Source organism: Sorex fumeus, unplaced genomic scaffold (genome assembly GCF_029834395.1).
Source record: "Sorex fumeus unplaced genomic scaffold, SorFum_2.1 ptg000033l, whole genome shotgun sequence".
Taxonomy (NCBI): domain Eukaryota; kingdom Metazoa; phylum Chordata; class Mammalia; order Eulipotyphla; family Soricidae; genus Sorex; species Sorex fumeus.
Genome location: NW_026606090.1, coordinates 6,145,393 through 6,162,560, shown reverse-complemented (window position 1 = coordinate 6,162,560; position 17,168 = coordinate 6,145,393).

Genomic DNA, 17,168 nt, shown 5'->3' with positions numbered 1-17,168 from the left:
ACCAGGAAAGGTAGAGCTGAAATTCTGAAAAAGAAAAAAGAAAGAAGAGAGAGAGAGAGAGAGAGAGAGAGAGAGAGAGAGAGAGAGAGAGAGAGAAAGAAAGGAAGAAAGAAAGAAAGAAAGAAAGAAAGAAAGAGAAAGAGAGAAAGAGAGAAAGGAAGAAAGAAGGAAAGAAGGAAGGAAGGAAGGAAGGAAGGAAAGAAAGAAAGAAAGAAAGAAAGAAAGAAAGAAAGAAAGGAAAAAGAAAAACCTGGTAGTTCAAAATATTGCTTCTAAATATGCTTCCCAACTCCATACTATCTGCTTATATCTCTGTGTTCAAATATCATTTTGTTATCTTAGAATTTGGATTAGAAAACTACAGGACAGCTAAGGAGGAATTAAAGTGAAACAATGCTTTCCGAGGATGGGAGATCACACAAGGAATATTCCCAGGCAGGGATTCCTGAATAGATATTCTAGAGAACTGTTGCCTTAGCACTTCTATGATGTGTGAAGAGAGAAGAGAAAAACAGTCATTGTTCTTGGTTGCCTATAAATTGAACATTGGTAAATCAAATAGTCAGGAGAAAGGCTAGGAAAAGTAAGTTTGTAGCTAATGCCAGGCAGAGAAAAGTGTTATCTTCCAGGACCAACAAACTGACAACATCTAATCTGGTGCAGGCTCAAACTCACTGAGAAAAATCAGATTTCCACTTCTCCTGCAAACTAATTCAGTCAATATTTGAAGCTGGCCTCCAAGGTGTACTTCAAAACCTCTGACAGTGGGGCTAATGTGTTCTTACAGTCAGATAAAAAGGTAAAAAAAATAAAGAATAGACAACCCAGAGTAACAGTAATAGTAAAAGGTGGCCAACTGAAAATGCTTAAGACAGAAGGATATAAAGAGATTGAGGGAGGGGTGCAAAAAATAAATCAAATATAAAAAATAGACAACCCAGAGTATTAGTAAGAGATGGAAATTTGAGCAATGCATAAGACAGAGAGGATATAAAGAGATTGAGGGCAAGATGCAAAATAGAAATCAATGTGTCTGGCTTGAATGGTACCTCCCAAAGCTTTAGGTCTTCTGAGATTCCCTGCATGATGTCAGCAAGGAAAGTGGTAACTTTCAGAGAGTGCTACTGCCTTTCTGCTGACCTACTTGAGATTCTTTTGGGGACATGCCCAGTGTGGTGACATGCCCAGTTGACAGCCATCAATCTTCACCTTAGATTTAGTTGATCTTCTACGTGCAGGCACTGGCTTTCAATCACCTTATTCCCAGGGAACTGGGTATCACTGTGGAAGAAGAGCTTGCCTTTGCAGGAAACGAAGAGCTGGCCCTGAGCTCTGTCCAGATTTCTGGGGTCACCATCCACATTTGCAGGAAAGAACTTTAGGAAGAGAGAAGTCATGAAGCAAAGCCAGTTTTATTTAAAGATTATAAAAGAGAAAGGATAGTGATGCATTCATGACAGAATGGGGCCTCTCCCGAGAGAAGACACAGGCACCCCAGAGTGGGTAAACTATACTACTTGCCCTGGCCAAATTGATTTCATAGGGATTTTATCAAACTGCCCCCAACTCGGAACTTTCCATGTGCATGAGAGTCTGAGCTCACTCATGGAACCTTCTCTCATGTTCTTATCACAGCCTTTGTTCCTCGTAAGACTTCTCTCCTGAGGGGGTCCTGTCTTCTCTAGGCAAACATTGGCACCAGTGAGAGGCTTATGAACCTCAACTCCTTGTCCACAAGGGATGTATGGCCTTCATGCTTTCAGAGCTACTCTAGGGCTTATTACGAAGTAATTTCTTGGATTGAGTTCTTCCCAAGAAGCACTGGGCACTCCCAGACCCCAGTCTGCAGTCTGCCTGCCTGGCTGCAGAAACCAAATCTAAATTTAGCAAATTTCATTCAGTGAATAGAGAGAGGACTCTGTGTGTGTATGTGTGTGTGTGTGTGTGTGTGTGTGTGTGTGTGTGTGTGGTGTGTATGTGTATGTAGGGGTGGAAGGGCAGTTATTACTGCCGCAACTCTTTGTCAAAGGGAGATCTGAAGCCTCAAGCATCCTCAAAGGTAAGCGAAAGGCTTGTTTCTTCAGAGGAAGTGAAGGAGGTTAGGCAGCAGGTGTGCTGGGCCACAGGGTGAGGGTAGTAGGTTGACTGGGCTGTGGGCTCCTGAGGGTTTGACCTGGAGGTGAGGAGAAGCCAGAAGGCGGGTCGCATGCTCAGGGAAATGAATCTCTTTGACTGACTTGATTGGAATCATTTGTCCCAATCAATGAGACAGTCATTTATGAGACAGAGCAGAAGGTTTTGAAGGCTGGCTCTGTCACTCTGTCACTCTGCTGGTCTTCTCAGAAAGTCAAAGAAAGGCTGAGGCAGAGGTTTGCTGACTTCACTCAGAACACAAAGGCCAGGGAATCCCCTCACCTTCACTACTTTCTAAGATCCCAGGAGTTCCAGGAAAGCCAAGTATTCCTTAACCCCAAACTGGAGGTAATATTTTTTTTTAGTTTAAGTTGCCATCAAGATATGAATTGAAAATGAAAATAATCACTATTTTATGGGTTAAATCTTAGCTGGATAATTAAATAGTAGAACATATTGTAACATTACATAAAGATGGATATCATTTTTATAGGAAACATGAATAGATTATATAGCACAGATATCATTACTACTAGTGTTCAAACGTGTTTTTTTAACAAACAGTTTGAATGTCTTTAATGAGAAACAAGATTAAAAGGCATTTAAAATAAATTGTCCCAGAGTACAATTAGAAAGTTTAAATTTTTCAAAGTTCAGACAAGACTGAAAGGACCACTTGCAAACACACATAAATATAAATTACATAAACTGGTAATTTATTTCAATTTTATGGATAAACTGAAAAGGCATACATCCTTCCAATTAAGAAAATAGGTTTTGAAAACAGAAAGAATAAGACTGATATTAAGTTTCTTACTGGCAAACAGCTTGCAGGTGAAGAAACAGAGAACTTTTAAAATTTCTGTTATTATTGTTATATAACAACAACAACAAAATAACAACAACAACAACAAGAACAATAATAATAATAATAAATACTCCTGAAACCCACAGTGGGTAGGGCATTTGCCTTGCACACAGCCTACATGGCCAACCTGAGTTCGATTCCTCCACCCATCTTGGAGAGTCCAGCAAGCTACCGAGAGTATCTTGCCTGCACAGCAAAGCCTGGCAAGCTCCCCGTGACTTTTTCGATGTGTAAAACACAGTAACAAATCTCACAATGTTACTGGGCCTGCACAAGCAAATCGATGAACAATAGTAGGACAGTGACAGTGACAAGTAAGAAATAGTCTTTAACCATGGTGACCTGCTTATTCAGTAGCATTCTCAGCAAAATGAGATTTACATGATTGAATGATGCAAATGGAAAATGAGAAAGAATTTTAAGCATGAAAACAAATGTCATTGCCACTGCAATCCAGGAAAATCCCAGTGAATTATGTTTCGAATTTCTGCAGGTCCTCTGATTTGCAGTTCTTACTTTACCCTCTAGGAGAGTCTTCCAGATTTACTTTCCTCCTTAAAACAAATAAAAACATGAAAAGCAGCTGGCTTTTGTTATCATCATCTTGTGCAACAAAAATGTTGCAAAGCTCATTAGCTTAAAACCATAATCGTTACTCTCCCGGCCCTGCATTTCTGCTGCAGGTTGGTTGATCGAGGCTGGGCTCAGGTCCAGGGTCCATATGGGATCCAGATCTGAACTGACTTTTACTTATTGTTTTGACCATTGGCCGGTTCAGGTTCATGTTCCAATTAAATGACGCACAATGAGCACCCAGCAAGTCAAGGCCATAAACACATTTTGAGGCTGATAACATCCAATAGAACAAAATAACCGTCTCCACGAGGCTGGAGTTAGAGGGAAAGGAAGGACTCATTCTGGGGAAGCAGAGCCAGGGGATAACCTAGTAAATATAATGGGGTAGGGATTTCCGTGGGAATGGTGGACAGTATATAGATGTGACTGTTATTTTCTTCAAGTTTTCAAAACACTTTGCGTGTCTCATTCAACCCACAGCATTGTTCTGAGAAGTTCACTACTTCCAATATAAATGTGATGCCTGAATCACAGTGCCATCATCATCAGACTATTTATCTAGGCTACTTGTATGTAATCGCATGTTCCGAGGAACAACGTTCATTGATTTAAAGTAGGCCTTTGATTCTGTTGAGACGGAAGCAGTCATTGAAGCCCTAGCCAATCAGGGCATTCAAGCCCAATACATCAGGATCCTCCGTGAGCTGTATTGAAGATTCACTACCAGGATCTCACCATTCTACAAAGAAGTGATCGTTGATGTCAAGAGAGGGGTGCAGCAGGGTGATACCATTTCACCGAAACTCTTCAGTGCCACCCTCGAGAACATCATGCGACGACTGGAATGGGAAGGAATGGGAGTGAAGATAGATGGTCGGCAACTACACCACCTCCGCTTTGCTGATGACATTGTTTTAATAACACCAAACATCAGCCAAGCAGCACAAATACTGGCCGACTTTGACCGTGAGTGTGGAAAGGTAGGACTACAGCTGAATCTTACGAAGACAATGTTTGTGAGAAACAGCCTTGTTCCTGACGCCCCATTCGCTCTCAATGGAACGACCATCTACGAATGCAACAGCTATGTGTACCTAAGTCGAGAGGTCAACATGACAAATGACCTGGCACCCGAGCTGCGCAGGAGGAAGAGAGCGGCTTGGAACGCCTTCAAGAACGTCGAAGAAATAGCTAAGAGGACGAAGAACCTCCGGCTCCGGGCACATCTCTTTGATTCCACTGTTCTTCCTGCATTAACATATGCCTCAGAGACCTGGGCCCTACGCAAACAAGATGAGAACGCTATTCAGGTCTCCCAAAGAAGAATAGAAAGAGCTATGCTTGGAATATCACGTTTCACTCAAATGAGAGAAAGAATCCTGAGTTCTGACATCCGTCGACGATCAAGGATCAGGGACGCTGTCTCATTTGCCAAGGTGTCGAAAATTGGATGGGCTGGTCACGTAATGAGATTTAAAGACGACCGTTGGACTAGAGCCATTACTGATTGGATTCCACGGGGCATCAAAAGATCACGTGGCCGCCCACCTATAAGATGGTCAGACTTCTTCGTCAAGACCCTAAATGATCGGTTTGAGGCTCTGCATGTTCCTAGAACAAACAGATACCATTGGGCTACGCTAGCACGCGACAGGGACAAATGGAGACGTTACTGGCACCCGCTCGAATAAATTGATGAATAATGGGGATTAAGTGATTAAGTGATGATTAAGTTGCTACTTGAGTAGTTTCATAGCACTAGTTCAAAGTAGATATGTAGCTGGGAAAAAGCATTCTAATCACCTGTCAAGGAATAAAAAATCAAATACCTTCAATAGCTTTGCAACATTCAGAAAAAACAATTTTATGTATGTGTTTAGAGTCAAAATTTCCAAAGATATAAAGTATTGTTTAAAGTCAATGTATTGTTTTGCAATCCAAAATTTGGGGTTTAGTGTAGTTATTAAGTACATATATCACACATACATGTGTATCAATAAATCAATATTCAGTGGATCATGAGCAGCAAATCATGCTGAAGTATTTCTTCTCTTTGATTTGTCTTTTGGGTGAACAGCTATTGGTGTGAGATTTCATTTGTTTGTTTGTATTTTGGGAGGTCACACATAGTAGTATTCAGGGTTTACTCCTGGCTCTGTGCTCTGGGATCACTCCTGGCAGATTCTGAGGACCATATGTGGTGTGAGGATCAAACCTGAGTTCACCTTACTCACTGCACTCTCATTAGGGGCCCATGTTGGTGTGATTTTCTGCCAACGTTTCCTGTGAGTGCCCAACACCCATAATAGTTCCATAATATATTTATTATGCAAAATCATTCATTCTTGGACAAAAACACCGTAGCACTGTCCTCCAGCTGTTCATCAATTTGCTTGAGCAGGCACTGGTAATGTCTCCCTTGTGAGACTTGTTACTGTTTTTGGCATATCGAATACATCATGGGTAGCTTGCCAGGCTCTGCCGTGCGGGTGGGATACTCTTGGTAACTTGCTGGCTCTGAGATGGACGGAGGAATCGAACTCGGGTCGGCTATGTGCAAGGCAAACGCCATACCCATCGTGCTATAGCTCCACCCTTGGACAGAAGCAAGAAGAAAAATGAAAACATTCAAGCTTTAGATACACTCTTTCAGTTCTGCTATCTCCCCCTCCATCAATTTAACTACCATATTCCCTCTGAGAAGAGCTATGTTCTGTTTTCATTATAGATGAGTTTCTGACTAATTCCAAGTATAACCATACCATCACTGAAATAATTACATTGTATTAAATTTGCATCTGAATAAACTTCCCCTACACTTAAGACTTTGATTCTTAGATGTGGAGGTCACAATCAGTCTTTTCTTTTTTTCCATTTCTGTTATAAACCAAGTACTAGCTGCTGACTGTTATTCTCTCCTCTCTACTAAGCCACTGGTTTATTTTAAACCTGTCAAATATCCGATATCTCTTTTTGTAGATGTTGTCCTTGTTACCAACTTTTCAATCTCATGTTCCTCATGACTGCTCAGGAGCAAATCTTAAACTATGTGACAAGTGTTAAAGACCATCTAGAATTACTTCTTTCCTCCTTCTTTGAAAACTGTCAATTTCTTTTCTCAAGCAATCACTGAGGAAAAGAGTTCATTCTGTCTATGAATATTCTCTCACCCTGTCATCTCACTCTCCCTTTTCCAGCACCTTTTCTGGGCTCTATCTGACTTGTTCTCTAATACTTCTTTCCTTCTTTCTTCTGGTAACTGTCATTACTGTCCACGTACATTTCAGTGTCTTAAAAAATGTCCTTGATCTTATTAGAACCTGAAAATACAATCATATCTTTAACTTTGTAACAGTTCAGCAGTGCTCAGTTATTCGGTATATGGAAGCAAGGATAGATTCTTAGCCAATCTTTTTTATAGACCTCTGATCTGTGACAGTCAGATAGAATTTGATCTGTCTAGCCGCAGGTCTTTATCCAAAATTTGCTGGATATTAGTATTAGGGAATATTAAGTGAGTTTTTATTTGTTTCTTTCTTTTTCCATTCATTTACCAATAAGAACACTCCAACTTTTTTGAGGGGGTCACACCCGAAGATGCACAGGGTTACTCCTGGCTCTGCACTTAGGAATTACTCCTGGCAGTGCTCAGGGGACCATATGAGATAGAACCTGGGTCAGCCGTGTGCAAGGCAAATGCCCTACTCGCTGTGTTGTTGCCCCAGCCCCTCTAACATTTTTTTTATGCTGCTGAGCAACTTGACTAACCTGGGTGAAAAATTTTTCTTGTTAATCTGGGCTCACCTACAGAAGTTTAAATCTATTGAGCCTATCTTAAGACAAAGTAGGTTATAGTCATCCATTATCTAAATTTTCCTAATCTGTAGCTATCACTTCACTTAGATGATGAAATTTTATGTGATTATATTTTTTCCTACCTGGAAGTGAGACTGAGATGTTATCAGAAAAAGGAACTGAAAACAACTCTTCTGAGAGTTAAGTGCTCACAGAGAAATTACTTCTTCATAGTACAAAGAGATCTTTCTAAAAACTTTGGAGTATTCAGTGTCACAAGAGTCTGTGGTATTCTTAACCTTGAGGATAAAATGGGGTCTTTCATAACAAAGGAAAATAATAAATGAATTCAGCTAGGTGAATATGACTGCAAATGTACCTGCTAAAGCAAATTATAGTTATAATCCCCATTAATAAAACACAAAAGCTACATTAAATCATACACATGGGGATGGTTTGGCATAGGGTGTCATTATTTTATTAGACACATTATCTAAAGATGTTTAAGGCCATGCTTAAAAAGATATTCCAAGAAAATTTTACAGAATATGTTATTAATGGTAAAAAACAGACATTGGAAACTAAAATATCAAGCCCAAGTTAACAAGCCTTTTAGTTTAGTTAAAGTTTCTCCATCAAGTAAACTGTGAGGGCTCTTCTTGCCCATAGCTATCCCCTAAAACAGATGTAGCACCCCAAAATACCTCTAGACATTACCAAATTCCCCATGGAACCCCTCAGCATCCCCAGTGTGAGAATTATAGCTCTAGGTATAACAATAATCTTAGAAGTTGGCACTGCTCTGTTGTTTCCTGAAGATTGTATTTATAATAGTTAAACCACAATTTCAACAATTAGATGCTCTTTATCCAGGACAAAGGAAGCTAGAAATTATGGAGAAAGATTTATTTACACACATATATCTTTTTATGCGCACCCATTATTTCTTCCCTAGGTTTACATGGAAACACAAACCTACATACATACAAAATACATACAAAATTCTGCCAGCAAATCTTAAAACATAGTGCCTCAAATTATGACTACTGTAACAACTTGATCCTTTCTTCTCTGTTCATTGAAATATATGAATATGGTAAACCACTTATATTATTATGTCAGTCATGATTGCTTATCAAGCGGCAAATTCAGTGAGACTTTTTCTTTCCACAAGATAAACTCCTACCCAGGCCACTCTTATCATCATTAATTTTTCTCTATTTTTGTTTTCTGTTAAGGTGATTGTTTTTCATCAAGGGTCACTGCTTTTCTTGTTCAAGTCTACCCTCTGTATCTGACAAATCTTGCTGTTGTTTATGTGTATCCATGAATGACACTTTTAGGATTGACAGAGTTCATGGGAAGCCATGACATTGTTGAGGACAAACTTAATAAAAAAATGACAATATTATTTTGCATGACTTTTATATGCATTCATATGTAATAAATGCCTTAATATGTAAATTTAAAATGGTAATTCCAATGCAAATGGAAAGAACAGATTTGTTTTATCACTGTGCCATACAAATATTCTGATATTTGAAAACTATCTTGCCTTCTTTAATAAATTCTCTCCTGAGTATCTTACTATATTTAATATGTAGTGCAACATCTTAAAAAATACAAAAATTTTTCAAAGACAGGATTTTGCTTTAGAGGTACTTGTCAATCTACCATGATTTAAAGTGATTTAAAGCAGAAAAAAACAAAAATCTTCTGGATTAAAAATTGGAAGAGGCAAAACAAGGAAAATAGCTCCAAGGACTAGAATGCACATTTTGTACATGACAGGTCCAGGGTTCAATCACCTGTTTCACAGAGTTCATGAGGCACCACCAGGAATAGGGCCCCCCTGACAATATCAGGACTGACCTGCAAACCAAAAATGTACAATAAAAATAATAAGATATTTAAACCTAAGATAATTTAAATTTGGTTGAGAATGATTATAAACAAACTTTATTCAAGTATAACAAGAGTGATTGACTTATGAAATGCTAAATATAAACATTGGTGCTGTTTTTAATAATTTTTCATTCTACTCATTTTGTATTTTGCAACTGGTTCATTCATTGCAAACAAATTTCTTTCTGAGTGTCCTAACTCTCAAGTTTTAGAATATTCTTACTACAAAACAAAACAAAAAATTAAGTTCCTCTTCTGGCATTCTAAAATGCCATCCTATTTTTACTACCAACTTAATGTTCTCAGATTCAATAATTAAGGCAATTTATACTTTGAAGAAATACAATATAACCCATATACTTTAGACAAACTTTTTATCTAAAGACAAAATTTTTAGACAAAGATTTTAGGAAATTAAAAATTAAAGGTTTTATAAAATAGAGTATTTGGACTTGAGAACATATTATAGAATCTTTATTTCTACCAAGACTTTATTTTTACTTGCTCTTTCAATTTAAAATTACTTCAGATAGATTTTGATCTTGTTCTCTGTGGATAATTTTGCCATTTTAATGGCTCACTATTCTAAGATGCAACTATTAATGGCACATTCCACGGACCATGAAATTATCCATGGACTGTCTTTAAAAGCTAAATTGCTATCATATCACAGAAGTGTCTTGGAGCACTGAATTTTGTGTTAAAACAATGAATTACATACACTGGAAACATGATCCTCTTAAATTGGGTGGAACAAAACGTGTGGAATTTAACCCTGGAATAGTCATCCTACAAGTGCTCAACATGCAGAGTGTGAGGTTTGCTCACTAGAAATGGTGACCAGGACCAAAAGGTGATCAGCTGATGAGACAGCAACATTCCCCAGAGATCTTCCTATCCCAAATGCAGAAGACAGGACTGTATTCCATGCTTCCTCACATCCATTCCCTGCAGATAACAGGCCAGACCAAGCGCACACCGGTTCCACTATTCTTTGTTCCCTTCTCCCCTTTTCCTGCCCAAGAAAACTTCAGAGTCCCCTTTAATCTCTTTCAGGGTGGGCTGTAGCCCAGCCTCACCTGGGAGTGCATCCCAATAAACTTCTGCTTCCTCCACTTTTACTTGTCTCTGTCTCTCTGTGTATGTCCGCTGGGATCAGGTATCTGTCACGGAGTAGCAGCTTTAAACATAAACAACATAGAAAACAGTCTTAAGAATTATCCCCATGGGGGCTGGAGAGATAGCACAGTGGGTAGAGCGTTTACCTTGCATGCGGCCGACCCGGGTTTGATTCCCAGCATCCCATATGGTCCCTTGAGCACCGCCAGGAGTAACTCCTGAGTGCAGAGCCAGGAGTAACCCCTGTGCATTGCTGAGTGTGACCCAAAAAGTGAAAAAAAAAAAAAAATTCTCCCCAGAACGTATTGTATGAAGAAATAACTACAAACTAGGACGTGAGCAATGCCAGGAGAGTGCTACCTAGGTACACAAACCAGGTAACAAGAGCCACATACCAGACCTTAAACAACAGCAGAGGATTGTCTGCTTTCATTCAGGTTTCCCTTTTGTTGTTGGCATCTTTTCCTGGGAGTCCTCGCCCAGTGGGTCATAGTGCCCAGCCATTTGGTCATGGAACTAGCCAGGTTTGTGCCCCAGGGTGTGGTGCTGTCTGCCCCTGGACCCGGAGGGAGTTGGACTCTTCACACAGGCATGCCCCAGGCTGGCACTCATGCCAGCAGTGCTCATGCACCCCTGGTTGTGGTGCTTGCACACCGCTGATGGGCTCTGCAGGTTGCACCTTCTGTTGCATCCCGGAAGCTCCTGGAACATAGCTATTGGCCACACAATAAGACCTCACCTTGGCATGTAGAGGGGATCATGGGGATGGAGCGCTGGGCCTCCCACCTTCAAGGTACATGCTACTGCCACATCCCAGGCCCCCCTTTTAAAGAATAGATCAATCATATTGTTATTTATTAATGGATAACTCATAGTGGATCCTAATGAACTCATTTTGACTTAATTGCCTCTAAGATGATGATCCAGTGGGCCAGGAGATAGCATCGCACTAACTCTGGCTACATCGTTGGCACTGCATGGTTCCCTAGACATACCAGATGACCAGCAAGCACAGCAGAGGGAGCGGGGGGGGGGCATAGTGTTCTCTAGCACAGCAGAGCCGTAGCCATCCCTCAGTTCCCAACACAGAGCCGCCTGTTCCAGTATGCCCACAAGTGGCCCCAGGACTCCCTGAGCACTGATAAGGAGTTCCCCCTCCAATGGGAGGTGCTGGGACTAAGACTCCAAGAACACAGTTCTGTCAGCGCAGAGGGCTGTCTCAAGATTTCAAGTGGACTTTTTATTCCATTTTTCTAGGAATACATTTTTATAAATATTTAAAATGAATAAGTGAAAAATTCAAAACTCTTTTTTAACAAGAGCCAGAGAGAGATAGCCCAATGAGGCGAGCTCATGCTTTGCATTCAGGAGGCTCCAGGTCAAGCCCTGACGTTGCTGAGGGACCCCCATGTACCAACATAGAGGTAGACCTCCATGCACCGCCAGGTGGGTGTGCCCAAACCCACCAAACCAACAATGTAGAGCCTTTTAAACTAAAAAGGATCACTGTCACTATCCTCCCATTGTTCATCAATTTTGCACGAGTGGGCTCAGTAACGTCTCCATTGTGACACTAGTTACTGTGTCTTGGGTAGCTTGCCAAGCTTTGCCGTGCGAGTGATACTCTCAGTAGCTTGCCAGGTTCTCCGGGAGGGCTGGAGGAATCAAACTCAGGTCGGCCGCATGCAAGGCAAACACCCTACCCACTGTGCTATCGCTCCAGCACACAAAAAAGATATAACGTCTTTATACAAGGAGAGCTTTCTTCCATGATTTGTTTATTAACCAGTATTACTACGGCTCCAATTTAAGAAGGAAAAAAAGGAGACATTTGTTTTCTCCAACATTGAAACTTAAAATGGGATATAAATAATCTTTACTGCTTACAAGTTGCCTGAGAAAGTCTGACAACCCTTTGAAAAAATATTATTCCAGAAATATCTCTGAAAATAGGGAACATTCTGGTCTTTCTGCTCTCTGGATTCCTGTATCTAAATTGGGGGAATTACTTGTATCACTTGTCATCCCGTTGCTCATCGATTTTCTCAAGTGGGCACCAGTGATGCCTCCATTCATCCCCGTTGCTTATAGTTGGGGTAATACTTACCTAAATATGTGTAGTGATGGAATTGTTCCCATTGATTTCCCCCACAGGATTAAACAAATTTTCTTTATGACACAGAAGAATTTATGCTTCTGGTAAAATCTGAATCCTGAGGTAACGAAGGGGTGAATTGAAGAGTACCTCGCATCCTTTTCCTAACTCCTCTCACTCAAATCCTGTCTCCCTGAAGCAGCATTACATCTCCTATAAGGACACAACATAGGTTGAGGTACCGGAAAAATTTGGATTACTTGACAAAGTTTTGATGTGTGAGTGGCAGTTTCCTATGATTGATTGAATGTCATCATGAGGATTAGAAACAGAGAATTCAGTTGCTTCTGAGCCTACCCCCACCACAAACACCCAGACAAAGGTGGGAAGATGGCAGTTATGATGGTATGGCGGCTTACACAGAGGTCAATGCTGCTGAGCTCATCATTATTTTTTTCTGGACAGAGAAAGCCAAATTCAGAGTTTAACATGTACACAAAGGCAAATTGCTAAAACATGGGGAAAATTCATGACTGTTCTGAGGAAGGATTATTTACCCCAAAGAATCTTGCCCTGTCTTTGTCAGCACTTCTAGGTTATAACCTCTAAACCTTTAGGATTTCTCCTTGGTATAAATCTATCTGTGATGGGTCCCTCAGACCATAGTTGATAGTTTATACTAATGAGATCACTCCTCTTTTTTCTAAGTGGAGCTACACCTGGCGGTGCTCAGGGCTTTCTCTTGTTCTTCACTCAGGGATCTCTGCTGGTGTGTTCAGGGGATCACTGAGGGTGCCAGAGCTAGTATCCAGGTCAGTGGTGTGCAAGACAAACACCCAACCACTGTACTATCACCTGAGCCCCAAATGTGGTCACTCTTTAGCTCCTAAATAGTTAATGCAAACACAGACAGGCTAACATAGTTGGGCTGGCCAAATCAGAAAGATTTGTATCAATTATGTATTTAGAGGTGTAGGGCTTCAAACACAGTATCAGTTCAACATCTCCAGTGGGAAGTGCACTACTTGGGTCAAGGTTCAAGCAACCTTACCAAAATAAAGGATGAGCTTTCTGATTGGAAATACTGTCGGGCTGTCATTCATGGGTGATGTATGCTAGGGACATATGGATGATGATGATGCAAGTTTCACTTTTGAAACGTTCAACCTCAGCCTTCTCTTTTGCTGACTAATTTCAACCAGGTAGTACTGTCTGTACCACCGTTCTCCTGTTGTTCATCGATTTTCTGGAGCGGGCACCAGTAGCATCTCACAACAAATTGTGAGATTTGTTGTTACTGTTTTTGGCATATCGAATACATCTCAAGTAGCTTGCCAGGCTTTGCCGTGCAGGTGAGATATTCTTGGTAACTTGCCAGGCTCTCCAAGAGGGGTGGAGGAATTCCAATCAGGTGCTGTGCTAAAACTGCTACTCCTTATTGCCATGTTAAGTAATCTCACTGCAGAGCAGTTTTTAGTGATCCTCATGTGTATGTGAAATACCACAGGTACTTCCAGAGTGTCTCTGGCTAGTTCTCCCTCCACGGACATCCATTTTCTGTTGCTGTTCATATAGAAATTGATTTCTTTCTCTCATTGTTGACATATATCTCCCGTTTTTTTTAACCTATCTTGCTTAAACATTCAATAGCAAAACTCATTCCAACTCAAATGGTCAAAGTACACACACATATATTAAAACAAAAACTTTAGATGATCTAAATATATCTCTTATACAAATAATATATTTATACAAGAAATTAATGAGATATTAATTTTTACTTAAATTATATGAGAAAAAATTGATGAAAATTTAGTTCCGAATTCTTTCCCTTCTAGTGCACATTTGACCGTTGAGTCTTTCAAATTGTCATTCATGAGGATTAGAAAAATGACCTAAGCTTATGTTGCTAGGAATATTTCTATTACAGAGGGTTTTTTACATAATGATGCCCTGGGGAAAATAAACACTCATAAGTCTTCTTTTTTTTTTTCCTCAAGCTTTAATTTAGTTTTTGTCCCTTGTAAACAATGAATACCCGATGGGAAAGAATTCTAGTTAGCAGCCTGCTTTTTATGCATAATATTGCTAGATTTTTTAAAGCGACATTTCTGTTTTATTTAGAAATGTTATCTAATATATATAAATGGAATTATTATTAATTAATTGAAAATGATATTGTTGAAAGTAATCATTTCTTTTTTGCATTGTTAAGTGAAATTTAAATATTCATTTAATTTTTAGATGTTTAGAAGTTTTTTAAAAATCATTTGGGTCAGGAGATAGTCCAGGGGTTAAGGTGCTTGCCATCCATGTAGGTAACCTGGTTTGATTCTCAGCACCACTAATGGGCTACTGAGTACCACAGAGTGATTCCTGAGCATCACATTAGTAACAAGCCCTGATCACCATGTAGTCTAACTCCCAACCCAAAAAAGTAAATAAATAAGCGTACATTTTCTATCTTACATTGTCTCTAATGTGTTGGTTAAAATATTTTCATGCAAGATATCTTAAAACCTTTTTAGTAATTATGCTTCAGAGTTATTTCATTATTAGCATATATTTTTCAAGAACGGAGTAGCAGACTCACTTCTAGTTTTATTGTATTCAGTGCAGATTAAAGGTCTCTAGTTAAATAAGCTAAATGACGCTGACTTAAAATTATTTTTTCAGGATGAATTATGCTGCTAATGAATATAAAATTATGTTTGTTGTTGCTATTTGTTCTATTTCTCAGCTATTCTGATTATTTTGCATAGAAATGTATTACTAATTTTTTCATATGTGCATTATTATCATTTTTTATAAATTCTCTGGTATAATTCTTATACAAAGGAAACATTATGAATTTTGAAAATACTGTAAATTATTTTCTAATTTATATTTTGTTCAACAAACATTCTTCTCTTTGCATATTAAAGCAAGACAGTAAGTTATTTAAAATGGACTTATTTCATAATTATTTATAATCTAAACATTTAATAGTTTTTCATATGCTTTAATATACATGGTTGTTTGTTTTTGGTCTGGTGGCCTCACCCAGACATTAAAAAAAGTGCTCAGAGCTTACTTCTAGCTTACTTGATTGCTCAGAGATTGATACTAGCAGCCCCAGGGAACCATTTGTGGTACCAGTGTTGAACCCAGGTTGACTGCTTGCAAGACCAGTACCCTACATGCTGTCCTGTTGCTTAGGGTCTAACATGAACATTTTCAGATGATTCATAAGAATTATGATGTCATGTGCATTATAACTTTAACCATAATTTATTGTTAACCTATTGACTATGGAGTTTTAACCACAATAATGTATTGCTAAATCACTGGACTTTGTGTTAAGTTCTTGACTTTTACTAAATGCTACTCATTTTCTTCCTACACCTGACCTTTCCCCACCTCCTCTTCATGGCAAAGATCTATCATCCTGGGCTTCTTTGGCAGTGAAGCAATGACTTCTCTCTGTACTGTATCCGCTGACCCATGCCACTCTCTGGGGGGAACAGCAGGCAAACTGGCCCCTCATTTGGGGCCTCATGCACCCTGTTGTAGTAAGTGAATCAAACCTTGATTGTTGCTTTCAGATCAGCTGGTTGCCCTAATTGAGCAGCTTGACATCTGGCTGTTTGGCAGTCAGGAGAGCAGGGGGAAAACCTTCTGAGCCTTGGCAAAGTGGAGGACTCCTTGGAAAGGGACATGCCAGGACTTGGGGACTGAAAAAGGAGAATTGAGCTTAGCTGAGGCATCCAGGAAGCAGTCCAGTAAGTGACAGATTTCCACTCTTCCTACTGTCAGTGTTATTTTTAAAACGTGGGCAGTATAAAATGGTCAGCTTCACCGTCAACTGATCACAGTAAATTGAAAGCAGCGGTGTCTGTAGGGTTACATGTATATAAACAGCTTCCTGTTCATTGCTCAGTGTTCACCTTCACTGAGCAGAGGAGGTTGTTCTTGAAACGCCTGAATGTTTTTAAGTGTTTTTCTAACTGTACACTTACTGTTAGTACATGAAGAATGTTACCGCCTCAGACATATTATACTTGGCATTCATTAGGATTCTTACATTGACAGGCAAATAAATAACTATAATTAGAGAAAAAGACATGTTTACTTGAGAAACACTTGGTTATTTGGAGCAAAGAACTCGAGTAAAATAAGATTTGTGTTTAACGTCACCTAATAGTGAATAGTACAGCTTTGTTAATAGCTAGCAACAGTTCAGTAGGAACTGAGAATGATAGGATCCATTGATAATATTTTCAGAAATTTTCCCTTTTAATATTTTTTATTTGGAAAATACGTTATGGCATTCTCCAAAAATTGATTCCCTATGAAATCCTTTAAAGTAATTGTTTAGGGGCCGGAGCGATAGCACAGCGAGTAGGGTGTTTGCCTTACACGCAGCCCGACCCAGGGTGAGCCCTGGCATCCCATATGGTCCCCCCAAGCACTGCCAGGAGTAATTCCTGAGTGCAAAGCCAGGAATAACCTCTGAGCATTGCTGGGTGTGACCCAAAAAATAAAATAAATAAATAAATGTTTAAAAAAAATAAAGTAATTGTTTAATTACTTTAGTACTTTAATTCAGTGTACCTCTGAAAAGAAGTTTGGAAATTATTGTGTTCTGTAGTATTTCATATGAATTAATGAGCAAAGTTCTTTTAACATAATTAAACT